The sequence below is a fragment of the Ambystoma mexicanum genome, chromosome 5p (assembly GCF_040938575.1).
Source record: "Ambystoma mexicanum isolate Mex_15411 chromosome 5p, UKY_AmexF1_1, whole genome shotgun sequence".
Lineage (NCBI taxonomy): Eukaryota > Metazoa > Chordata > Amphibia > Caudata > Ambystomatidae > Ambystoma > Ambystoma mexicanum.
In genome coordinates, this window is record NC_090930.1 from 490,361,889 (window position 1) to 490,389,189 (window position 27,301).

Genomic DNA, 27,301 nt, shown 5'->3' on the forward strand with positions numbered 1-27,301 from the left:
GGTAGATCTCTTTCTTCGTCTGGGGCCTCCCTCTGAAACTGCCTCCCTGCCGGCCTGAAACATGAGGAGAACCAGCTCTGGTTCCAGAATCAGCTTAAGACCTCCTTCTTTGCTTCTGCCTTCTCTCTTCCTCTCCCCTGCTGATTTCCTGTCGGATACTGCACTGGTCACCTGGCTATCTTCTGATTTTAGGCTCAGGTCCTTGCCCACTCAGTTGCACACCCGCACTGCATCCCAGCAACCCTTGCACTTGGGTCTGTATCTGTAACCCTTCAGCCCCCCTGAGTGCACCTTTGGACACCTGCTGTCTGCACTTACCCTTGAACCTGCCACCTGCAGGGCGCACTTCTTGTCATTGTTTTGATCAACACTGTACAACACTGGCTCCCTCCCCTCTCCCCTGGCACTTTTCCCCTCCCCCTCCCATGCACTTGCGCAATCTCAATGTCACTTGGCCTAGTAAGATTGTTGTCTCTGTCCTCGCTCTGTTCCCCTTGCCTCATCGTGTCTTGACACACTTCTGTATAGGTGCGTTACAAATGCCATATCATATCATATCATATCATATCATATCATATCATGTACACAGAAGACACTATTTAGCATTTCTTGTTCAGGGTTCACCATTCTTGTTGTGCAGTCCTAAGAATAATCCACACACATGACACCACTGATGCACATGGCTGGGATGCTATGTTGTCAACAGACACCAGGCACACTACATTTAGCAGGATAAGTTATTTGCCATGCATGTGCCATGCATGATGCATCCTTGGGATTACTGTGGCATGTTGATAACTGCTGGGTGCATGTCAACGCTACCTTCGATTCAACGCACATTTGACCCACTGCAATTGAGTCACCGCACACTGTATTACCTTGTACTTTTGAGTTGGCAGCTCCATTTTGTGTGCTTTTTACTTTTGTCTCTGTTTCTCATTGCTTTGTCATGTCTGCTTGTGTGTTTAATGCCACTTCCATCTGTGCCCAGCATTCCGCTCTGACATCTGACTCTGTGAAGTGCTGCCTTCTGCAAGATTCTATCTTCAGAGCAACTGCTGAGTATTTGCGGTCAGACATTCTTGGGCTTCGCATCATCAGCTCACATGTCAGTGTTCAGTGTACTGTCCCTGTGCTACGCTGATGATGGCATGCCATGTCATGGCATATGAAAAATACTGCTAGGGTGATCCAGCCTTTTATTCATCTCAGTGATGTACTTTTTGTGGGTCCAATCATTGTCATGCTGACTGTTGCCAGATGTGTGTAGTGGAGTATGTGCCATCAGCTTGACAATGGGGTAGGTGTGAAATGGATATTCACTGCATGGCACTTGGGGGTTCAGGCAGTGTGTGCATTGTGGGTGGGTGTTTGTCAATATGTGTGTTTTGTGTGTTTGAGTTGCATGCAGTGTGCAGATTTGTCTGCATGTGTGTCAGGACACATGTTGATGGTCGGCATGTGAGTTGTTTGCATTTATGGTATGTCACTCAGTGGGGGCATATTGCTGTGTGTTTGGGTGCATGGATGTGTTGGCTGTGCTCACATTGATTTGTCTTTCTCTGCAGATCCATTTGTCATGATGCGATGGCTGATCGCATTGAGAGGATACTTGCAGTCATATATGCATGCACAGGAAACAGGGAAGAAGTGCCTTTCTCTTCCAGTGCACTTGTGTTGCTCTTTGGTTGTTAATACTGAAATTGACTACTTTGATCTCACTGAGTATTGTGTGCATTGTTGCGGTCAGGGAATGGATTGCCAGTGTATGTGTTTTTTGTTGTGTAACACGCATTGTGGGTCCAGGGATTTCCTTACATGTGTTAATTGGCTTGTAGATAGTACTGTGCCTTACTACTTGGGGTCTCATGTGTGAGGTTTGGTGTCTACATGCAGAACAGTTGTTGTCCATGGGACAGTCAGGTAGTTCACCTATCGTGATTTGTTGTTTTTGGTGTACTACATGTACACTATTATTTGCAATTGCTGTGACTGTGTTGTTGAATGGTGCAATGCCATGCTGCTTATGGTCATGACTCACTGTTGATTCTGCTATGTAATATCTACGTTACTTGCTGTATCTGTGCCTGTGTCCATTTCGGTGTTTTCAATCACTTTTTCTCAATAGTCAATGGTGTCCTATTCAGTGTGTTTTTTTTGTATGGGGTGCGTTTTCTCCATAATAGCTGCATTTATGTCACATGTGGATCCTGACACCACTGCTTTTGTGCTCACAGCAACAAGAATACAGTTGTGCCTGTCATGCACATTCTTACACAGTTGTGCAGCCCTATTGCATTGGCCTTATGGGGATTGGTGTAAATGATACTTTTGGAATCCATGAATTCCTAGCAGCTCATAATTGATATTTGGCAAGTTGATGGATTTATCTGTGCCAACACATATTCTGGGAGATAATTTCTTGGACATTAGTGATGTTTTGGTGCCTCAGGAGTGGTTTCACTCCAAGCTTACCGTGGTGGTGGTATACTCCCACTTACGTGTCTTTGATTTTGCCAGACTTTGTGCATGTTGGTTTATGTCTAAGGGATGCACACAATTTTGCACTCCCAGGGGCATATTCTCAGGGTGTTTTTGTGTGCCCGGAGGATTGGCCCATGGTTATCAGTGAAAGGCACCTGGGATGTGCCTTGATCGTGTGCACTCCACAGGGACAGGATTTTAGGTAAAGTAGGATTGCACCAGCTGGCTATGTGCAGCGTCTCCACGTGCCCTTTGCCCAGGCATGGGCAAGGGTCATGCTTGTGGGTGCGGACGGTGGCCCACCAGCATGTCCACTGGGACAGCACACCGTGTGGCGACATTGTGCAAAACACATGCTGCCACAATGATCCTGCACACACCTGGTGAAGCAAATAGCAACACACCACCAGAGTGGTGAAGGGAGCGGGCACGTGACTTAAGCACTCCAAATATGCACTCCACTATGCCCCTAGTCGTTACATGGGTAGTATTGTACCTTACCTCAGGTGGTGTTGTTGGATTCCGTATGGGCGTCATCATGAATGTGCTCAGTGGGTAGGCACTGTCCCCTGTAAATGTATACATGTTGTCATTATCATTTGTTGCCAGTGTCTAATGGTAAGTGTGCAACGTGCATGCTTGTGGGTGCCCATTCATACTCACCAATGAGCCATGCGTTCTCATGCTTGCCAACTAGCAGGTTCCGGTGTAGTGGTGACATCCGGAATATATAACTGTCATGTGTGCTTCCTGGATAGTTGGCATACACTTCAGTTATGATGCCCAACCTGAACATTGATTGAGTGCCAATGTTTGCGGTTGCAGTAAATGTGTTCAGTTGCTCTGGGGGGACGTAGCACAACATGGGTGCAATCTATTTCACCAAGCACTTGTGGGACACGTGCCACAGCATAAATGTGGCGGTGCACAGAGGTTTGTGCAGTTATGCACGCAAGCACCTGGTGTAGGCAGCATGGCTGTGTGGCCTGTGAGATGCTGCCTACTATTGCAGTGGTACGCTGGAAGGATCCAATTGCCAGGAATTGTAAGGTAATGAGCACTTTTTCTAGGGGGCCAAGGGCCTGGGAGCAAAGATGGGTGATGTCAGCCCATCTTCCCACTCCCTGACCAGGTCTAGGATCATATGGGGGGGACCTGTACTTGCCGCAGACCTGGTCATCCGGCATCCCGAGGAGGGTGGTACTTGGGTTGAAGATGCATGCCCTGGCAATCCTCCTCCTCCTGCAGTGTCCGTGCATGATCGCGCCAACTCATGCTGGAATCATCGTGGCTGGAAACGTTTCATTTGGTGTGTATTGCGTGCTTTATAGATGCGTGTTGACGTTTACGTCTGCTATCAGATGGTGGGAGTGTACCAGGATTTGCATGAACTTTTTTGCGACCTAACGTTCAGAGTTCGAATCCATGAATATGTGATTATTGCCGCTGGTATGGGTGTGCTATTGCTTGACCACAGACCATCCCTTAACATGCCCACAATTCCATATGTAATTCCTCATTCTGCATATTCTGCCCCCCAGCCAACACTCTGCTTGGAGTCTTGCACAAAGCGTTCCTCCGCTCACAGCGATGTGCAAGACCTGCGCGAAATCCACGCAAGTACAGGAAAAGTTCTGCACATTTGATTCCATGAATCGACGATGGCGGATTTGCTTTCGTGCACAAGGCCCCAATTTTCCACGCAGATAATTCCATGAATCAGGGCCTGTGAGTGTTCTGTAAATATAGCCTGCTTTAAAAGGCCAATGTGACGTGTGAGACCCTATTGCCTGCCTTTTACAGACTATTCCTAGAACTTAAACCATTTAAAAAATGTACATTTACCTGGTGCAGCGTGTGGTGCGCCCCTGCAGCAGCATGATGATAATGTGCATTGCAAATGCATGGTCTCTCAGAGCAGCGCAGGAGTCCATAGCATGGACTGCACATCTTTGAATAACTTGAGGGGGCGTGCTCAGAAGTGCTTGCAGGGGTTCGTATTTTGTGTTATGATACTGCATCCTACAAGCCTCAATTCTTACCAATGTAGGTGCAGTGTTTTATGGTGGGCCAGGAATGGGCTTTTCATTTCCCCAGAACTGGTGTTGTCTGGTCAAACAATTTTTACCGAATGACGGTTTTGTGCTCATCAGCCCAATTCCTAATTTCGAAAAAGTGCATGTCAAAAAGGCATGGTCTAAAAATGAGTAATGATTGCAAAAAAACATTATCTTAAAGTTCATCAAACAACCATTGCATGGCAATGTAGGGCTGAGGCACTAGGAAATATGAGAGAAAATGGGGAGGAATACAAATTAAACGTAGCACATTCAATAGGACAAGTGGTTTATATCCCAAGAAATGAACGAATAGCTTTAAAGAAAACCTGCCATGGCAACACAACCAACAATATCTCACACTTGGATGTGGCCCCCTAATAATAGTGAGAGTGAAAAAGAACTGCAAAGACAGAACATTTTTTTTTCCACTTAAGAGAGTGTCACCCGGTCGCCTTATTACTTTGCATGAAAGCCCGAGTGCAGCTAATAAAAGAATTGTGGTTCCAAATGAATGTGACTTCCACATCACACGCGTAACCCAATAGGAGTTGTACGAACACCAACAAAAGAACTATGTTTTTCTGTTGCTCTCACTCAGAATATTTACAACACAGTTTCAACAGCACAGAATGTGTTTGTGGTTGGGTGCGCATTTACCCCACTTCCTCTTGCTAAAGTCATCAATCTTAACTGAGCGACACCGTTTCTCGTCATCGTGAAGCTGCCGCGACTGGCAACATGAGGAATGTTCAGATGCTGCCGAGCCCGCCATCGCTTTCAGTTCTTTAAAGAAGCGATCTTTGCTTTTCCTTCGCTGTCGCAGGCTCTTAAATTGCGTTGGAAGTTCTTCAATTTGGTGTGGGCCTTATCATGAGGTAAGACACCTTCCACGAACCGCCATCTTTTTTTAGAATCACCATTTTAAAGCAGTAAGTACAATCATTATTTATCTTTTTCAAATAATCATTTTCTCGCCTGGTTATATTTTAGCTATTTTTTGGAGATAAGTACAATTTTGGTAGCTGATGTGAAACAGCTGGGAAAAAGGTAAAATGAGCAGCCACACGCGTTAATGGTTGTTCCTTCAGCACTTCATCTCTGCAGTGTAAGAATGTCGTCTAGATGGCACAGACCAGGGGAGTTGCTAGGTCTGGAAAAGACCCGGGGCTAAGCTGACGTCGGTACTGTTGGGAGTGGGGGCTAGCTAGTCTTTTGGCTGTAGCTCCTGAGATTCTATCCGGGGCTACAACCAAAAGATCAGGGGCTATAGCCCCCTTAGCCCCCCCTAGCAACGCCCCTGGCACAGACTAGACCATGTAGCGCATTCGTTTCAGAGAGTGTGAGTGTCCCTTGCATAATGATTTAGCAGTTTTTGAAACTAGAGTAGGTTCCTTAAACTTTTCGGTTTGAAGCAGACACAAGAGGTGGAGGGCCTTTGGGGTTGGCAGGGTCCTTCCTACAAGTCTGAAATGGGATGCTAAAACTAAATGTTGATCCTACACTGCTTGTTATACTGTCTGGCTGTACATGCTCTGTCTTTGTGAGCAACTGATCATGTAACAGCGCCTTGATGCCTCAGGGCTTAGTGTGCTATATAAATGGAAACATAAATTAATAATCAACTGAACTATGTTGCAATGCAGATGGCAGTGCCACATGCATCATTGGTATGCCATATCACTAGCTCCTATGCTTTTTAAAGTGTATTCCATTAGTCCAAAGGATCAGAAAATGTGTTCTGGGCACATTGTATTTCTCGCAAGCCAAATGTAAGCTCAGATGGTTCCTAAGCATCAAGCACTGCCTATTTCCCTGGTCACAACCATGCTGAGACACACATACACACATCACACGTGGCTGTGCAGCCAGCACCCTTGCACCTGCACATAGCACCAGTTGCCTAACAAATGAGTGCTAGTTAAAGTGAGTAACATGATAAAGCTCCCTTCTAAAGATGTGTTTATACCCATCTACTAGCATGACATGCAAACGTTTGATTTGATTTTGATGGTCAATCGATCTTAAGATCATGTATTAGAAAGAACTGGAAGTTTCCGACACAGAATATGAGTTTATTACACAACTTGTTGCATTGTGTGTCTTAAAGCGCTGACAATACGAGATTCCTCAGGGTTATATTTGCGTGCATTTTGATACTCGAAGGTTTTCATTCGAGATTTGAAAAATAAATCTAAAACATTATTATTTTGGCTTAACACGTTTCTATAAGGATTTACATATTGCATGTTACCTTACACTATCATTTGAGCATTTTGAAAGTAAAGCTGTATGGGACAGTATTATTCTAGTCCTTCAAATCCAAAACATGAATATTTGTACCAAGTAAAGCTTGAAAGGAATATGGTCATATTCCTAAATTGCAGAGAGGGTTAAAATCCTGCCTTCCCTGTTTAGCCAAAGTGTGTGGTCCTGGGCAAATAAATGTAATCTCACTGGTTTAATTGCAACAATTTGAGCCCTTTCAAATGATTAAGTGCACGCTGTTTAAACAAAAGCCGCCACCCACAGCAGTGCCCTGCCGCAGAATAATGAAAGCTCTTTGCTATGCCCTGCCTCGCTGTGTGTTTGAGTCTTTTTATGGCACACCTGCTGCCATTTCCAAAGTTTCTTGCAGCTTCAGGATCTGCAAGACGTAAAGTAATGGTCTAATGTAGCACCATGGGGGAGTGGGGCATGGATCCTTTGTTACAATGTTAAAGATATGGCTGTCTGTGCTGTTTACCTTTGTAATATTTTGTGAGCTGTCTGGTTAATGTGTGTTCCAGGTTGCTAAGGAGATTGTGTGTGTGTGTCTGTGGGGCTGTTAGAAAAGCAGTGCTGGAGGAGTGTGAGGAGCTATGTTGGTGCATCTGTGGTGGGTTAGTTTGATGTTTAGGTTAGGGAAATTTACTGTAGACAGGTGCCTTTGGATGCTGCACACCTCAGTGTAACCTGTGTTGTTTCGTTAGACGAGTTATGTGTCGGGACATATTGTAAATTAGGGTCAGAGGTATCTTTCTCCAATCAGTGCCAAATTTTATTGCATAGACATACCGTGCAATCAATGGAATTTGGGACTTTTAAAGTGCACATTACTCAGCAAAAGCACACATAAAAAAGAAGCATTTTTCTTTTGCCGCTGACTCACCAGACAGCCAAGCACCAAAGGAGGGCTGGACCAGAGGATATGTGTAACTGTTTGTTGAGAAGCCACCCTCAACATGGGGAGTTCCTTCTCTCCCCACTCAAGTGGTAATGCAAGAAAATGTTTAACAGAATATTTTTTAAGCCCTATAGCAGACACGTCATGCCCATTAGATCCCTCTTCCCTCAGCTAACAATGAGCCAAGAACCAGGCCGTTGTACGGCAAATATATTGGTATTTATTTACATTTAAAGTTATAGAAATTAGCATGAAAATGTTAAAGACCATTGTATCCATGGCACAACACAACCAACTTCTGTCAGCATGAATAAATCACAAATGTGAGTTAAAAAGAACACAATCACAATTCTTCACTTTCTGCAAATTTGACTTCACAAAATAATTACACTGATCAATAATGAAGGCATTTGTGTTATGCTGTGCGATTTTGATTTTCCTACTGGCTTAAAAGGCTGGTGGTAGGATTTTAAGATTGGTTCAAATACATACTTTTGGTTTAAAATAAACACAGGGTGATTTAGCGGTTTGTTTTTCAAACCCCCTTGCTTTGGTCTGTATTGGGATGTCAGACAGAATAATTGGAATGCTTTGGGGAATTTTGGATTTCAAGCACCCTCACTGAAAGGCCTTTGTTGGGGAAGATGGATAAAAAGATTGGAGTGATTTAAGAGCAAAACACCCCTCTTCCTTAAAGAAGTCGGGGTCAGCTGGACAGCAAGGATTACCCAATTAAATTACAGGCTACAGTTTTCAAGCACACTACGAAGTGAGCTTGGTTAATTATGAATTTTAACAAAATTCACTCCGTAGTGTTCTGCCAAATGGGTAATTAATTAAATTAATATTTTTGGTTACATAGGCTAAGGATCTACACATATTTTCCCTCTATAAAGGGAAAGGGTTCAAGGCAAGTGGGCCCCCCCACCTTTTGATTTGCCAGGTCTTAGATGTACTTATATAGCAAGCCTCTGTTTAAGGTTCAGGAAAGCCATCTGCATCTCAGGACACTCTGGAAAGATAGGGCAGGGGTCTGGTCACTCCACTCTCAAAGATGGCCTCCTGCTCTCCAACATAGGACCCAGTCAGCTTTGAGGCCTTTCTAGAAATAGACAGCTCCACCAAGGTGCACTCTCAGCAATTTCCTCTGGTTTCTATTTACAGCTAGCATATGGTAAGTTTCAGCAACCTTCCTGATCTCTACGTCTGTCCATTCTTCTTCTCCTTTTTCTGTTCTCTCCATTTTGTTTCTCCCTGTCCTAGTGCAGTCCCCCTTATGTCGCAGGGATGACATCACACATTTTACAATCTTGGGGAAGTACACTGCAATAATCCCTCCCACTAGGATTGGACAGTTACCCTTCTCTCTCCTCTCAAACCCAGCCTCCAAGTCAGGATTAGTTTAGGTGTCTGAAGCAACATATGGCAAATCCAAATTGTCATCGTCTTTTGTTCTCCTTGCAACTTGTTGGCAAAAACTAGTTATGTGTCACAACTTCATTATTTTACTAGCAACTGTCATGCTCAAAATATCTTCTGTTTCAGATAATCATGGGGAATTAGATAAGCCGACCACCAAATTGGTATCGTGTAGCACAGCCATGTGACATCTTTCTGCCATTTCCATGAAAAGCACAACATTTATGAATATGTAAGTTATGAAGCATATACTTAATTTCATTTTCCACCCACTCACGAATTCACACATTTGAAACATGTTCAGATCAGCCAGAAACACATCTTAAATAGCCATTACAGTTCCATGAGTCTCATGTGGATGAATTTTCTATCCCCAAATCACCTGGAAATTACATAGAAAATGGTACATAGATGAAATCTATCTGCCTTATGATGGCTGAGAAACAGGCCTAAATGATGATACTTTTACATTAATTTAGAATCTTCATGTGGGACAAACAGCCCTAACTCGTGCCTTCTGCCCATTTGTTTTCACTGGGTCAGCCTGTGCCCACAGTTTTTTTTAATCTCCTTCATGTTGGAAGCTTGCTCTTTGTAGTGGGTGCCCCCTTTTTCACACATTCCAGTCGTGCCCCAGCCAAGAGTGACTTTTTCTTGAAGTCAATGTTTTCAGAGCCAGCAGGTCTGGAGAACACTGAATCTTGCCACCTTGAGCAGGACATTTTATTGCGGTCGGTCATTAGATGGGCGATGTAACATCCAGGCTGAGAGTGGGCGTTTTCCTTGTGAAGTTTTTCCCACAGCCAGCAAATTGGTCTGCCATGGGCTGATATTTTCCATGAAGACAAAGTGTCTCTTCAATTGTCACTGGGGTTTTGGCAGGTGAAACATATTATACATTACTTTTGGTCAACCCGCACATTATGTTTTGTTTTCCTGACATTTTTCTGTGAACAGTGATATTATTTTCACTTTTACATTTTAAAACCATTTTTATTTGTACACACACATGCAGGCCGTTTTTAAAAATCCTAGTTTCCATGTCACAGGGATCTTTGATTGCTCCTTCTTTTGTAAATTAGAATGCTTCTTATCCATTGGTAATGACGGTGTAGTCCCCTTTCCACATGACTCTTTAATTTAACTTGAAAAGCAACAACAAAGGTCAAGCCGTTTTTATTTCAGTGTTTAAAATCCTGCCATTCCTGTGAAAGGGACTTCTGTTTGGGGCCTTTAAATGCACCCCACATATGATATGAAATGGCATTCATAGCACGCCTGTACAAAGTGTTTCTAGGCGCGATCAACTCATACGAGCGACAAGGACTAGAGGAGCAACTGCCCAGAAAGATTTGCTTTTACCTTAGTCTTACTTCAGCCCATTTTTAGTTTTGACTATTAGGCAGTTATTAAGTGCTCCCTTTAAGCTGAAACTATTGCACTATTACAGCTGGGAGGGCAATGATATGTTTCAGAAATTGACAGCCAATGGCCATGTTAATCCCTAAGGCCATTTGTGGGGTGCATTTAAGGACCAAAATGTTATGCACCATATCCAAAAATGGCCTTGTTTTACTTTTAATTCACATGAGGGGCAAGGATTTCAACATTACAACACGACATGGCTTTTGCTTTCCATTTCATTTGTACAGCAGCCCTTGAAACACTGCAAACAAAAAAAAACGGCTTGCTCACGTGTGAAAAAGAAAATGACTTTAAAAGGCCACTGTGAAAGGATAGCTCTGCTCGCACAGAAATTGCAGGGAAATATGCTGTTGTTGGGGGGGGGGGGGGTGTTGACTAGGCAATGTACATTATGTTTCCACCCATAAGACTTCAATGACCTTGGAAGAGGCTCATAATACTGGAAATAAACTGTTTTTGGGCTCAGGCAGGAAACTTCTTAATTGAAAGCCCGGCTTTCCACTGGAAGTAGCACCTACTAGTGAATCAACCTGCAATGACATGTGATATACTGAGTGCATTATAATTCCCTGCTCTGCCAGAGTTGAAGGCAGGGGCTCAGGGAGTTCAAGGAAAGCAAGTGTGGCTAAAAACTTGACTGGGAGATGTAAGTTCCTCCTGCACCCACTACCAAGAACAAACTGACAACTTCAAAAGGGATGATAAAAATCTCTGGTCACCGGCTGTGGGGGATAAAGTGCCCCCCCACAGAGGGGGACAGATCCTCCCAATTGACATTAAAGAAATTATTTCAATTTTAGGCATTTTTGAAGCAATTAGAATGAGAAATAATTTTGTTTATGCTATGTTTTTATGTAATTTCCAGGCGGTTTTTAAGAGCTAAAGTCCATTTTCCAAGGACTTTGGAGACTGAAATGGCCAGTTAAGACTAGTTCCGGGCAGCTCAGAAGATGTGACAATTATGAGATTTGATGGAAAGATGGAAGGTGAAATTAGGAACATACTTGATCATTTGCAGAGTCATAACTGTTATACATTTTATAAAAATTACAGAAATGTGCCAAAGGGCCATGCGACCTCATACGGAGTTGGTGAACGGCTTACCTAATTCCCTATGGCCCACTCAAACCGCATATCTAATGAATATGTTAGGGGCTTGTAGAAATATGACGTTACAAGACATAACTGGGTTTTGTCAAAAAATGGCCAAAAGAACAAATAAAGGTAATAAATGCAAATAGACAGATGGTGCTCTCTTCCCTTGAACCAATCATGCTAGGGGGTTGAGAGAAGAATGGTAAACTGTCCTATCCGAGGGGTAGTGGTATTTATAGAGTACTCACCCTAGATTGTAAATTGAGTGATGTCATTTGGGCTATATAAGGGGGACCCCTTGCCTAGCTGTCTACAGTGTCCTGAGATCCAGCTGGCTTTCCAGAATCCCAAAGCAAGGCTTATTTTGTAATTAGCAAATACCCCCAGCCCTAAATTGCATAAGCCCTTCCTTTTTGTAGCATTTCATCCATTTTAAACCAATTGAAACCCCCATTGGAAACCTAATTGAAAACCCCATTGAAAACCCCACATTGCTAGTGTAATTCAGTCACCTTCCCATAGAAGAAACTGTGTTTAGCCTGTGTATGTTTGCATATTCCCTTTGGTAAACCTCTCAGTGTCTGTGTAAACCCTTAGCATATTTTTTATTAAATCAATTAATTCCCCAATTGAAATTCATTGTACAAGTTGGTTAAAATTCGAAATTAACCCGCTTGGCCCTGGTGTCTTTCTTTAATAATTATAGTCATTAAAGTGTTGCCTAAAAAGAATTAGTCTCCTTGTAACTGAAAACCGAATTTGCCCGTGTATTGTGTGCATTACCACACAAATTCCTGTTTGCATCTGTCCTATTAAAACTCCAAACCATAGTCCCATTGAGAGCAACCCCTTTTGCCTACAAGTCTATCTTTACTGTGCCTCTGTCCGTGTCAAAGAAACCGATTTTCTTATTCTGAGTTATGCCACTTCCCTGAGCTGCCTGTCATTGTAAATCCAGTGTAAAACGAATTTTCATTTGCCATTATATTTTTCCTTTTTGCATTTATTTCCTCCCAAAACCAATTTTCTTACTTTATTTCTACGTTGCCCTGGTGTGCTGATTAGTAGTCTCTAAACTCTCCTATCTCCCCAAGTGTAGCAACACATATATCCTTTCATTCTGTACCATAGTAGTTGTGAGTAATAATCAAAATCCCATTCTGCCGTTTTGCTCCAAAAACTGGTTTTCACTTTGTTTGCTGGCTTCTCATCTTGGGGTGGTGGCCTTTACTCCAAATTGGATTTTCATTATCTATCCCTACTCCTTGCCACTGTCTTCCATTCAAAGGAATCAAGTCAGCTAATGTTTGGGGTGAGTGTTGCAAGGGGGAGTACTAAACCACTGGTGTTATCTCTTTCTAAAATTGCTCTTTTTCTGTGTTGACATTAAGGATTGTGAGAATTGTAAAATATCTATGTTAACCTAATTGTTTTAATGAGATTAGTTCATTGGGGTACCACAACATTAATGGCAGTGAAATTGTTTGATTTTCCTTTTCTATTAAATAATAAATTAATACATATCCTATTGATACACAACGGCCTGATTCCTGGTCCGTTGTAACAAGGGGTGTTGTGGAGGTTGGGTCCGAGACAGGTGGGAGGCCTACTCAAACAGAAAAGAACTGGTGGTTTATTAAAAATAAAAATAGCTTCATTGTACGCCACATTCATTGTCGGGGAAGGAGTCCCTGGCTGGAGTGTGCCGTGTAATAAAAACTTGACACATTCTCACCCATTACTGCCCCTCCTCACCCATAACACATCCTCCCGGAATCTCCTTGTGATTGTCCTGTCAAGCATTAACCTCACATTATGTCCCGCCAGTGATATTTCTAATCAGTGTGCTGCTAGTTAATGGCTTAATTACAGCTGTAAATGATCTACTGGTTTCATAAAAATGCCTCAACCAAGTGTGCCTTCAACCATTTGACAAGGTCATATATGTTGGCTTGTATATAGATACTAGGTTGGAGTATGCCAGGCACTCCTATCATTCTCCACTTAATCATACCATTATCCAGCTGTTGCCATTCTATCTCCATGTAGTAGTACCCTTATGGCAGCGCCTGGCAAATGCCCGGCCGATGCAAACACAAAAGTAAAAACTGTTATCTTTGCCACTACCATTATTAAGTTGAAGACTGTGGCAAATGATTACTGACAACTACACAGGGTACTGATTTTAAGGTGTGGCTGTGGGCTTGCTCCATGTATTGAATTTATTATTTGATCAATTACTATTATTATAAATAAAAATATCTATTAAGTGAAAATAGATAGCAGTACAATCAAATTAACATTAAAATGTCACCTGTCAAAGCTGGATTGACTTCCTGCACTATACATGTAGGGACATTTAGCCATATGCAGTTCCAAATAATGCCAATCTCAATGTGTTTAAGCTATGTTTCCAATTGTGTGTTTTAGCGGAAATTATGACTCACAGATAAACACTAATAAACATGGGCTAAAGAGATATGTTTGTCAAATATGAGCTTTTTTGATTTTAATGAACAAATGGCTTGAAAATGTATATGTATTAATATATTGTTTTGATATTTCTGTCAGAACAAATCTAGTGTCTTTTTTTATTATTTCATGCAACGTCTAGTCTAGTCTCAATGCAACAGGAGCCAGTGAAAATTTCTAAACCAAAGGACAAGTCCCAACCTGCCCCTCCCCCACTCATTTCCCCACCTCTTCCGCCATCCCAGTCCCGTCTTTTTGGCTGCAGAGTAGCACTAGTTCTGGGCAATGCTGCATGGGCATCCCACAAGCGAGGCAGGGTAACTGCTGTTACCATCAGAAGCTGGGAGAGGGGAAGCCCCAACCTCCCCGTGCCTGCTCCTCTCCCCCCCCCCAACTACGGAGACACGCAGTCTCGGCAGCACAAAAGCCAAGGAAGGGTAAGGTGCGAACAGTCATCTCACCCTTCCTCCAAACAGCAAGGTGCTAAGCGTCATAAGGAAAACAACCGTCAGGCAGGGCCCAGGTTCAAAAGATCTGCCCCCACCAGGGGGTCAGACAGTCGCTATTCGGCCGGGGGCTGCGACAACAGCAGCCCGCACCACATACACAACAAAGACCCAGGACCTCCCTGGGTCCTATAAATGAGATCAGCATGCTCAGAGTAAACACAATCTGTTTGTGGACCCTGAACGGGGACCTAAGCAAACAGGAGGTGCACTGTTTACTCAGTGTCTTCCTAATCTTCTTGCTTCTTTAGCAATTATTGAAGTTCGCTGTACATTGCAGCGTCTTTTTCCTTCCTGAACATTGTACTGTTCAAAGCAATTCCAATGCCTCCTTAACAAAGTAAGAAGCGGCAACCGAACGGCCAGCGCGGACGCTGTCAATCTCAAACATCTCGGCATAGAGGAAAAAGCGAGCGGCGAGCATGTCCAAAACAAAACAAACAAAGACGCTTGCTGCGTAATCATCCCAAAACCAGTGAGAACGAAGGAAAGAGAGGCACCCGAGCAGCCCAGCGTGGATGGCGACTGATTCAACAATTTACAGGAGAGCCACCGCGCTGGGGCTACGAGGGAGGAAAAAGAGACATTTGTGTCCAGAAGAGATACAATTTATTACAGTGGACCGGAACCCCTGTGCTATAAGGCAGGCGGGGCAAGATAACACAAGCCAGTTTTAAACTCGGGCAGAGTCACATGCCAGCTTGGTAGCACGGCGAGCCGGGAGCTCGTCTTTGCTCGACAGCCACGCAGAGCTTGCAAACAAAATTTCAAGCTCGACGGGTTCATATACTGCAGATTTAAAATAATGTCTGTAATATTGCAGGGCGACCACACAACGAAACCAATTGGTTAAATACCAGTGATAACAAGTCTGGGGGCTGCCTAATTTTTTAAAAATAAACACCGCACAAAGTGGACACTAAGAGACCATTTTCTTTGAACCCGGTCAAGAAGGCACCAGCCAACAGTTACCCAGCATGGGCAACAAATAGAACAGGCGCAAAGAATTTTCCAATAACAACAGTTAACTCCTTGATAAAACTTTTTTCCTTTTCCTATAACAGGCATAGAAGACCATGGGGCCCAAACGGAAAGCACGGGCACCCCCAACACCAGTGCAGAAGCCCAAATCACCACAATTGCTAGCAGCCATTGAAGTGGCAGAGCACTACGGATGGGCATGGGTTAGAGAAAACATGTACGGCCTACACAGGGAAGGAATTACCAGCCCACCCAGCCAGGAGGAGGTTTCAGCACCATTAAAAAGGAGAAAACTATCCGAAAGCACCAAAAAAGGTACCAAGAAATTGTCAAAACTATGCGAGAATGTAGCGGAATTATAGCAACTAATGGTAGAAATAAGGGGGAAACAGACACCGCCCACAAGGGAACCTGGGTCTCAAACCATACCATAGCAATAGAACCTGCAATAACGGTTATCAACCCACCTGTAACACTACCTACAGCAATCCCGCCACAACAAGTACAGCAGTTGCCAATAGCACCCACAGCTATAAATACAACAGCCTCCACAACTCCAGCAACAGATTCAGCAGGTGCTCTAAAAGCATGGGCAACCCCAGGCACCGACAACACGGGCGCGACAGAGACACCCGGCAGCAATACAACTGACATTGTAACAATCTGTAATGCACAATTAGACCAAAAAATGAAATCTTTCCAAACAGAGATATTAAATAGATACAAAAGATGCCTGGCATGGAACATTGATACCACAATCAAAAAAGCCATATGGGCCAAAGAATTTATAGAAACCTTTTCCCTAATAAAAGCCCAACGCAAAGGGAAAGACACTTTCAGAGACCCCAAAAAAATAGAAGAAAAAGCCATTGCCAGAAACGCCCAGGTCGAACAAAACTGGGACAACTGGTTACAGGCCTTTGCCATTTTAGCAACAATATATGAAGAGAAATTCCCCATGGATGGTAGAAAGATTGGGCATACGTTGATAAAATAAGGGAAGTAAAAGTAACACAGAGGGGGAAGACATGGCTTGCATACAACATCAGATTTAGGAGGAGCATGTCAGAAAGGCCGGCCATTGAGTTGGATGAAGTCCAGAACGATTTATACACCCTCAACGCCGAACCTCCCCAGGAAGATGATACCATGCATTCTTCTTCCAAAAATAGCAAAAATTTGCAAGTAAGCAAATCCCATGACAATGATAAATCCAAAAAAGGGGACCAGCCCTTTCGGAAGAACCAGTCTTGGGCGGCTAAATATAAAGCCCACAGACAGAACAAACAGCAGGCTGTCACATGGGGCAAAGAATGCTGGTACAAACACGCCTGCACAAACTGCAACAGCGACCATGCAGCAAGCAATTGCACTAGACTACCAGCCAAGAAAGAATGATATCCCAATTTTAGAACCAGGACGAACGCACATCAATCTGGGCAATTTTAGGGATGCCCTAAACCGCTACCCAGACAAGGAAACCAGCAGGATACTATGGCATGGTTTCACCAAAGGTTTTTCCATCCCATTTAAGGGCACTGGGTCACATACCATCCCGATGAACCTAAAGTCAGCGAGGGACAACCCCCAAATAGTAGAAACCAAAATCAAGAAAGAACTGCAAATGGGCAGGGTAGCAGGTCCCTGGGACACCATGCCCTTAGAGGACTATTTAATATCTCCACTAGGCCTGGTCCCCAAAAAAGAACCCGGAAAAATGAGGCTAATCCATCACCTCTCCTACCCTAAAGGCCAGTCTTTAAACAACGGCATCCCACACACAGAATCCGCCGTATTTTACACGCATTTCCAAGAGGTGGTAAGGCTCATACAAGAATGCGGCAGAAACGCCTTGATGGCCAAGCTGGACTTCGAATCTGCTTTCAGACTCTTGCCAGCCCACCCAGAGTCACAGCAATGGCTAGGTTACTGTTGGGTGTCCTGACACACGTTTGAGCTATCATGCTGAAACATTTGGTGCTGTGGGCTTAGAAAATCCAAGATGGCCAAAAAGCCCACATGTGCTCCAGAATCCAGGAGAACCACGCAGTTTGCGCGTACATCAAAATGGTTGCCTAACTTGCCACCCACCAGTGCGAGCATGATGGGCCAGGGTGCCATGAGTGGAATGGGTGCCAAAGGTAAAACAGCAGCGCCTGTTAAAAAAAATAAAAAACGCTTTAAAATTACCTTTGGTTTCTCTGAAGGCCAGCTCAAAATGCCTATTTTCAAACATTGCAACACATCCAAAAATCTCACTAAACACCAGCGGACATCTGGCAGAATGAAGTATGTGTGCATACAAAATCTGGAAAGATGAAGAGCCCAAAACAATGTTCATAACAAAACTGGCTGAGCTATGCATGTCAGCAGCCTAACTGAAACTGGATTAAAACCACCAAAATCGAAATGTTTAAATTAGCTGAGTGACCTACTTTTGAGTGTCACATAGTTTGTAACTGTTAAGATGTCATAGTTTTGAACTTAGAATCAGCATTCTAGCTGCATATGTAAACACTGTATTGACTTAAACCGGGGAACAAAAAGTGACATTTTAGCTGAAACCTGGCTTAATGAAACTGAATTCTGCCTGACATCTACCCCCACAGGAGTTAAAACCTGCTCAGCCACTCTTCCCCTTGCCAAAAGGAGTTGTCACCTCTCTGATTAGATTAGGGGTGGAGCAGCTGGGGACTACAGGGAGGTGAACAAAGGCCTGTCCTGGACTCAGGCAAATGTTATATTGGGGGCGTCGTAAAAGTGGCTTCCTCTTGGGAGAAGTGGGAGGAGAAGTGCCTCTGGGAGCCACCCGAGCTGGAGGCAGGGACAGGCAGAAGCTTCCCCCATGTGCTTTGGAACCTAAACCACACCATTCTGGGCCAGAGCATAATTTTAAAAAGATAGATAACTCATAGTGCGTACTTGTCAGAATTATATAAGTAATATCATTATTTTTGTGATTTTTCTGTGAACATTTTGAGATGTGTTAGGACCCTGTGGTGTATTCTGGGGGGTTGCTAGCGGAAAATAGGGTCTCACTCCAAATGTCTGCATGTTAAAGATCTGACACTTCATCAATTAATGTCCATACTCTTTGCACACAATTGTATAAATTTGGAGAAAAATCCGATATGGCGAAAGCTACTAAAAAGCGCAAAATGTTGCCATTTTTGAATGCAAGCCCCCAGGAAGATCAGAGGTGGACAAGCATGGACCATAAGGAATATATAATGTGCACATGTAATTTCAACAAGTTGTATATCTGGGAAGGATGTATTTGAAGCAAATATAGATTTGTGGGCAAACTGACCAGGGGAGGATCCTCTGACCCATAAAACCTACAGCATCACTCTGACTCACATTTCATTCCCCCAATCATGGGAGAGGGGAGAATTGGGCCAATGACAAGTAGAGAGTGGCAGCCGTAGCTAGCCCAGGCACACACCCATTTTCAAAACACATAAAAAGAGTCTGCTGGGACAGGTAGAGACATTCAAATCCAGTTGCTGCGGAGCGTTTTGCCGGACCACACAACATCCAGAAGATACCAGTTCCAGACTGACTCCAGCTACATACTCCAGAACCTAGAACTTATACTTTAGAACCTAAATCAGAGGCCTAAAACCACAAGCTGAGTTCTCTGCAGCAGGCCTCAAATCATTGCACGCTACTCACAGCCGGGCGACCTGCTTGAATCCCTTGCCAAGAACTTTTGCCAGGACCAGTGCAGAGATCCAGGAGCCGTGCAGAGACCGCTGTATCCAGACAGACCAGACCGGTGCCAGACCAGTGCCAGACCAGACCAGACCATGCAGAACCGCAGACCCAGAGACCAGATCGCTGTGAAGTGCCGCTAGCCTGATTGATCAGATCCGTGACGAGGTCCAGTCCTTCCAAAATATATTGTACTTAGTACTTAGGTCAGATTGTGACAGAAATAAGCTCTTAGTTTAAAATAATCTAGTCCAAACTATTTTAATCTAACCAGAACTGGCTCCTAGAAGTTGTCCCTTGTCATTTTGTAAAACTGCACCACTATCACTTGTCAATTCTGAAGCTGCAAGCTGTCACCTGTCATTTTGAGTTTACTTCAAATCCGAAAAACGACCTTTACAAAATCGTTCATATCTCTGGAACTTGTTTTAACTTTCCTCTCAAAGCTTAGAATCTAAGCTTTCCAACAAGCCTAGAACCGACTTCCTACTCCTTATACTTTTGCCGTAATCACGATTAACGCACTCGCAAATTTTACCGTGATTTGCGATTTGGTTAAAAATCCAGCCATGTGTAACCATCAGCAGTCATTTCTTTCCTTGCTAAAAATTCGTTTGCCTCTTAATCACCATCTCTGAATCATTGCTAAAGTGAGCCTGAACTCATCCCAAGTATCTCTCACTCACCCTGAACCTCCTAAAGGGAATTAAAAGCATTTTCAGCATATTTCTCACTTCATTGCCACCACATTCAAAGCACTTGGGCCTGTGTTTTAAAACTCATACCGGTTTTCTCTAAGCTTGCTGGGGGGGAACTGAATTTCGTATTGTATTTGATTGCATTCCTGAGAACTGTGTGTTCCTCTTTCCATCTACTTCCATGTCCACATTGCATAGGGGAGAGGGGTGAACTGCCAGAGAAAAAGTGATTATATTATCTTTTGCTAAAATCATCTCAAGTATTTCTGTACTGCATTTTATTCCTCATTGCTTTTCCCCTGAAACCATAAAAGTATTTTTGCTACTTTATCCATCCTACACCAACTCCTCATTGATTATAAAGAAGTGTGCTAGTGTCAGATTACCCATTGTTGATTAACATTATATTTATAAGGGCGATATCGATTATTAATTTATTATAAAAGCGTGGTATCTATATTTTGTTTTATTTCTCAAATAAACCTTTTAAACTTGCAAAACAGAACTACTTCTTGGCTCAGTGGGGTCAGGGGGATTCTAAGAGAGGGGTGTTATATAGGGGTAGTCATCCAGAACTCATGAACTGGACATAAAGATATATCAATAGGGGTTTCCATTCAGTATCCCAGACTAGGCATTGACTTAGCTGTAGTGTTGAATTGAATCTTCTTACATTACACTTTTAACAACACATTCTACATAGATAGATGCCTCCCCATGGGGTGCGCAGTATCCTGTGCACTATTCAAGCAATTCCGTTCCTTTATCCAATGGGCTTTCCTAAAGCAGACACCAGGGACAAAAATAGTGCATTACCTAGACGATTTCATGGTCATAGGGCCACCAAACTCCGGGGAATGCGGCCGGGCTTTAACAAAACTGGAGCACATGGCTGCACAGTGGGGAATTCCCCTAGCGAGGGAAAAAAACACCAAACCAGACACAAACATAATTTTTCTGGGCATCGAAATAGACTCAGCAAAAGGGCTCTGCAGAATCCCCAAAACAAAAATATCAGAACTCCTGTCTAAAATACAAAACCTGATAATGAGAGAAAAGGGGACTGTAAAGGAAATATAATCCTTAGCAGGCAGCCTCAATTTCGCATCCAGAATAATACCTCAAGGGAGGATATTTTCCAGAAGCCTGGAGTTCAAAATCAAATCACTCACCAAACCACACTCGCATATCTGGCTACGCAGAGAGGTGAAACAAGAGCTGGAAACATGGGGAAAATTCCTCTGAGATTTCAACGGGTCTTTACTTTGGCAAACGCCTTTAAATACCCGGTCAAACAGGGTCCTATACACGGACGCAGCTGGGAGCAAGGGGTTTGGAGCCATACTAGACTCCGAATGGGTGGCAGGACACTGGCCCAATTCACGGCAAGCAGCAGGGTGGACAAGAAACATCACCCTACTAGAAATATTTCCCATCTGGCTAACATTACACATCTGGCGCAGGCGACTAGCGAATACGGAACTTTTGATCTGGTGCAATCACATGGCTGTAGTGGGCTCCATAAACAGAAGGTCTACGAAATGCCCTTTAGTACTGAAAGTATTACGAGCCATTACAACAGTCACACTACAAGTAAACATTGTACTCAAAGCAAAGCACATTTCAGGGGCAGATAATAACATTGCTGATGCCTTATATCGTTTCCAGTGGACAAGATTCCGAGAGCTAGCGCCGCACACCCAAGAACAGATGACACCAATACCAGCAGAATGCTGGGCAATAATGGAAAGACAAGAATAACGGCATCAACGCCAATGCCAGAGAGCACAGGCCGGGATGCCCAACGAAAACCAGGCACCTCTAAAACGGGTGCCAACAACACATTGGCATCAACGCCAGCACCAGAGAGTGCAGGCCGGGATGACCAATACAAAGCAGGCACCTCTAAAATGGGTGCCAACAACACATTGGCATCAACGCCAGCACCAGAGAGTGCAGGCCGGGATGACCAATACAAAGCAGGCACCTCTAAAAGGGGTGCCAGCAACACATTGGCATCAACGCCAGCACCAGAGAGCCCAGGCCGGGATGCCCAACAAGAATCAGGCACATCAACAACGGGTGCCAACAACCTCACAGGCTTCCTAACAGAGATGGCAGAGAGGGCAGTGGCAAGCACCACTGCAACACAGTACAGTAAGTGTTTGCAAACAGTATATAAGGCCACAGGTGTAAACCACATAGAACTGATAATGATTAAAGATATAGAAGTATTTTTAAAATGGGCTCGGGAACAAGGTTTCAAAAGGGATTGGGCTAAAAGACACCTGGCGGCAATTTTATACTTTACAAAAATACGGGGCGATTCAGACCCCACCCACAACGCCTGTGATATTTCAAAATCATTACATGTACTCAGACTCCAATACAGACAAACAAAACTCCTACCTTGCCCTTCTTTGGGATCAATGGTTCTGTAATCTTTTGATGTAATGGGAAAGTACCTAGAAGCCCCTCCACCATCCGACTTCGGAGAGTCCGACAGTGGTGGAGCCTCCATGGAAAAATCCCTTGCGGGGAAAAAACCATGTGAAGAGCTGCTGGAGAGCGTAGTTTCCGGAGGACTGCTCCCTGGAGATGTTTCCGGTGGAGAATAATCAGCCCCTTTGGTTGAACTTCCCAATCTCCTCTATAAGTGCTAGGTGCAAGTAGACACAGAGAGGGATTAATGACACAAAGGAAATATATTCCAGACCCAAAGAGAGGATATTAGCTAATCTCTAGAAGGCTTACCCTAGAAACACTCAAATCATGCCCGGATGACCGGAGGGTTTAGTTCCTGGATGGCAGTTTTGGAGAAAACAGGGAGAATAGTTGCAAAGCCTGACAAAGAGTAAAGAATGAGAATACGACTTAGTCTTTCCCCTCCCAATCCTGATCCTGTTAACAGAGAAGATATGTCACTTAAGCTTACCACCTGAAAGAGACTCTGGAGAGACTGATCCCCTGTTAGTACTGGAAGGAAGTTGGTAGCGTAATGGCCCGCGTAGAGCGATGAATGAATCCTTAAGAAAGGAGATTGTAAAGAATGGAAAAAATACCGGGTAAAGCAAGAGAAATGCCAACGAAGGAAATCTGGTTCTATATTAAGGATCGTACCAAGACCGGCGTCCTACTATTCCTGGATGAAGGATCGTCTCGTAAACACAAGAGCTCCACTGATTCCACTGAAGGCGGAGGAGAAGGCAGAGGATCTGAGCCGCGATCTGATGATTGCCTAAAGCGAACGGTAAAGGGAGTTTCAATAACAAGTGTGAGCGGAGATACAGACACAGGATAGCCCCTTGCTTCTGATAAGGACAGAAGTGGAAAGGCAGAGGGTACGAGTGCGAAGCGCGGCTGGACTCTGGAAAGAGAGTAGCAATGCGCTGGTGTGCAGGTGATGGATACGGAAGTACTGTTCGCCAGTCTGGGGGCGTGGCTACAGCCTCTTCCTCATGTGACCCTACGGCTATACCGTAACTTGCCGTAATGGGATTCTCCATGTTGGATGAGTAAAATGGATGCCGTACATCTCGCCCATTATCCCAAGGTTCGCGTATTCCACGAACCATCACAACGCCCTCATCTCTTATGCAATTAAGGGATGGGGCAGAATAGAGGGTCCTCAAGTGGACACCCACTGACCCCTTGATTTCGGCAAACTGGTGCAGATAGCAAGCCAGTTGGAAGCCATATGTTGGCACCAATACTAGATAATGTTATTTAAAACAGCCTTTTTCCTGGCCTACTTCGGGGCTTTCATGGAAATCAGGGTGAGACAGGAGAGTGTTAACATAGAAACGCAACAGTCGAAAACGGGTGCAAAAAGAACCATCAACATTTGTTGCATCGATGAAGCAACAAACTGCCCGGTTTGCATCACCAACCTCTATTACGCACAACGGCCCAAAGTGGGGGGGAGTTTTTTAATCCACAAGGATGCATCGGCCCTAAGCCGCTACCAATTTAAAGGAGTGCTGATGAAAGCAATCAGCAAAGCAGGGTGGGATCCCAAACATTTCGGCACTCATTCCTTCAGGATAGGTGCCGCCACTGCAGCATGGCAAGGAGGCTTAGCACCGCAACAACTAAAAAACATAGGGGGATGGAAGTCAGACTGTTATAAAAGATATATCAGACCACAATTGATATAGCCATCTGCCCTAAAATGTACTTCCTTTTCCCTCCCTCCCTCCCTCCCACCACCACAGAAACAACAGGCGAATCGAGGACCACACTCTGATCAGCATGGATAGTTGGCCACTCATTCGTTTTTAGGACAGGCAGATGGGCAGAAGAGACTAAAGAAAGGCCACCTTTCAGAAATACCATTACTTCATGGTGGGGATACAGAGGCCTACGTTGGGCCGACGTCCACGAAACACTAGCAGAACTGGTGGCATACAGGGACCCCCCAGAATTCCTGATCATTCACCTAGCAGGCATTTCGCACAACTGGAGGGGTACTGAAATATACTTTTCAGCCATCTTACCAAGAAAGAAATGGCTAGGGGCCAACTGCTACAAATCTATAGACATATCCAGAAGAAAACTGAACAGGACGATAGAGAGATTCTGTATGACAAGAGGACTGGGTTTCATAAAACACCCAGCCATTACACTAGGCAACCCAGAACTTTTTCTCCACGACGGCACCCATCTGTCTACAACACTTGCTCACAGGGGCTGTCTCTAGGGCATACTCTTGGGGGAACACGGTCAGCCGGCAACCTGCCCGTGTGTGGCGGCACGGGTCCGAGGGGGTAACCTCAGGACCCGGTGCCCAAAAGTATGATACCATCATGATATGTGATATTGTTTATTGCCATAACTCATATCTGTACAATAAAATCCGACGGCCTTTTATTACCAACACTTGATACAAGTTGTGAGCCTATCATTATGGGAGAGGGTTTGGGGTTCGGTCATTACTAATGCATGCATATGGTTCAGCAGTTATGGGCAATGCTGCATGGGCATCCCACAAGCGAGGCAGGGTAACTGCTGTTACCATCGGCAGCTGGGAGGGGGCAGCCCCAACCTCCCCGTGCCTGCTCCTCTCCTTCCCCCCAACTATGGAGACAGGCAGTCTCGGCAGCACAAAAGCCACGGAAGGGTAAGGTGCGAACAGTCATCTCACCCTTCTTCCAAACAGCATGGTGCTAAGCGCCATAAGGAAAACAACCGTCAGGCAGGGCCCAGGTTCAAAAGATCTGCCCCCACCATGGGGTCAGACAGTCGGCTATCCGGCCGGGGGCTGCGACAACAGCAGCCCCCACCACATACACAACAAAGACCCAGGGCCTCCCTGGGTCCTATAAATGAGAGCAGCATGCTCAGAGTAAACACAATCTGTTTGTGGACCCTGAACGGGGACCCAAGCAAACAGGAGGTTCACTGTTTACTCAGTGTCTTCCAAATCTTCTTGCTTCTTTACCACAGAACCCGTCCACCCTATAAAAAGGGGAGAAGAACAAAAAGAAGTACAAGGCACGGTACAGTGCCCACAACAAGTCATGGGACACAAGAAGGCGGCACAGGTCCGAGGGGGTAACCTCAGGACCCGGTGCCCAAAAGTATGATACCATCATGATGTGTGATATTGTTTATTGCCATAACTCATATCTGTACAATAAAATCCTACATCCTTTTATTGCCAACACTTGATACAAGTTGTGAGCCTATCATTATGGGAGAGGGTTTGGGGTTCGGCCATTACTAATGCATGCATATGGGTTCAGCAGTTACTTTCCTTCACTTCAATCACTGTGAAGAAAACTGGAGTAAGTGGGGTCACGAGCCACCACACTGGCAAATTACGTCATGCCAAGGGAAACATGAAGAAACCAGGACATGTACTCGCAGACTGAGCAAGGTGTGGCTACGAATCGATGGAATGCCGGCAAGTGGTTTACTCGACGTATTATGCTGGTTAAAAATAAAGATTATTATGAAAAGGATCAGCACATGCCTGTGTTACACGCATGGTTCGAGTTTCGCATACCCAGTCCCATGGTTTAAACATACCTAGCCTTGAAACACTTGTGTATAGGCGCGTTATAAATGCCATATCATATCATATACACTGAACTAGATTCCACAGAAGCGAATTAAGTCGAGGAATCCTCGTTCACCATTGCCTCCAATAAGTGTGAGTGGGTTTAGATCAGGATGCTTTTGATTTCGCAAAACGCATTTTAAAAAAAGTCTATATTAAAAGGCATTTCCTTTTTTAAAAAAATACTGTCGACCTGAAAAATAGCTGAAAAACAGGACCGAAACAAATCCTGTATCCATGAGTCTGCTACCATAACGCATGCGCTGAGCGCCTCGGCTGATACATGCCCGGGATTAGAACCCTACTGACAGGAGAAGTCGCTCTTTTAATTACTAGCACCTGTCTTTGACATTGGTAAGAATATTTTACATTTAAAAAAATAACGAATGTAGCTGCGTCATTTTGCGAGAAAATGCAGAGTGTGGGCCTGATTCACAGTAGCGTTTACCATTGAAAAAGGCTGTGTGAATCAGGCCCTAAATGTTTCTTTCGTATCACTTTATACACATCAATTCTCTCTGTTGAGTAACTTTTATATCATTTTCTGAACTAGTACGTGTACAAATAAGAATTAGAATTAAAAAACGGCACGGGTGGGAAATCGGTGGTTAAAACAAAATGGATGCATGGGCTTAATTTTAGAGGGGGGCGGGGGTGTTTGTCCCACCAACTTTCATGGCACACTATTTTGTCCCCATGCATTTGAATGGGGCACCTTTTCTTCAGAGGTCATGTCCCCCCAACATTTTCAGCAAAGTTTCTCCACTGAATGGATGCACTGCTGCACAGTCGAATTGCGTGTTATCTTGGTGTTATTTATCTGGGAGGCACCAGTACCCCAGTGAATTGCACATTTCTGGCAAATGAAGCAAGGCGTCCACTTCCTTGCAAACAGAAAAGGCTGTACATTTCTCACATACCGAGAGGTGCTGCAGAAACCGTTTCCTTATTTCTCCTGACTCATTCAGGTGTCTGCATTTAGTAAATCCTTTCACTCCACTGTCCAAACAAACCACTTGGCCCACCTCTCCTGCATTCTCCTCAGGAACACTCTATATAATGTGTAAATGTGAGAATACCGGCCTCAGTTTGTCAATCTTAAAAATACTGTTATGCACTCCAGTCCTTTTCCATGGTATATACTCCCACTCTTATCACCTGCTGATTCATTACTCTGTATATGTCATTCAGTACAACAATGCTTTTAGGTAAAGGCTCCTTAT

The 27,301-nt window shown here is 44.2% G+C and overlaps 1 protein-coding gene across 3 annotated transcripts in view; it reads left to right on the forward strand.

Annotated features, from left to right (window-relative positions):
- Window positions 1–5,149: 5,149 nt before the first annotated feature.
- The window catches only part of P2RY10 (P2Y receptor family member 10), a 177,165-nt gene continuing 155,013 nt past the window's right edge, over window positions 5,150–27,301 (forward strand). For 2 of the 3 annotated variants that reach the window (XM_069612903.1, XM_069612902.1), the window contains exon 1: window positions 5,150–5,419. The gene's annotated coding sequence lies outside the window, so the exon portion shown is untranslated. Of the gene's footprint in view, window positions 5,474–27,301 lie in introns of all 3 variants that reach the window. The other variant, XM_069612901.1, reaches the window with a different exon arrangement.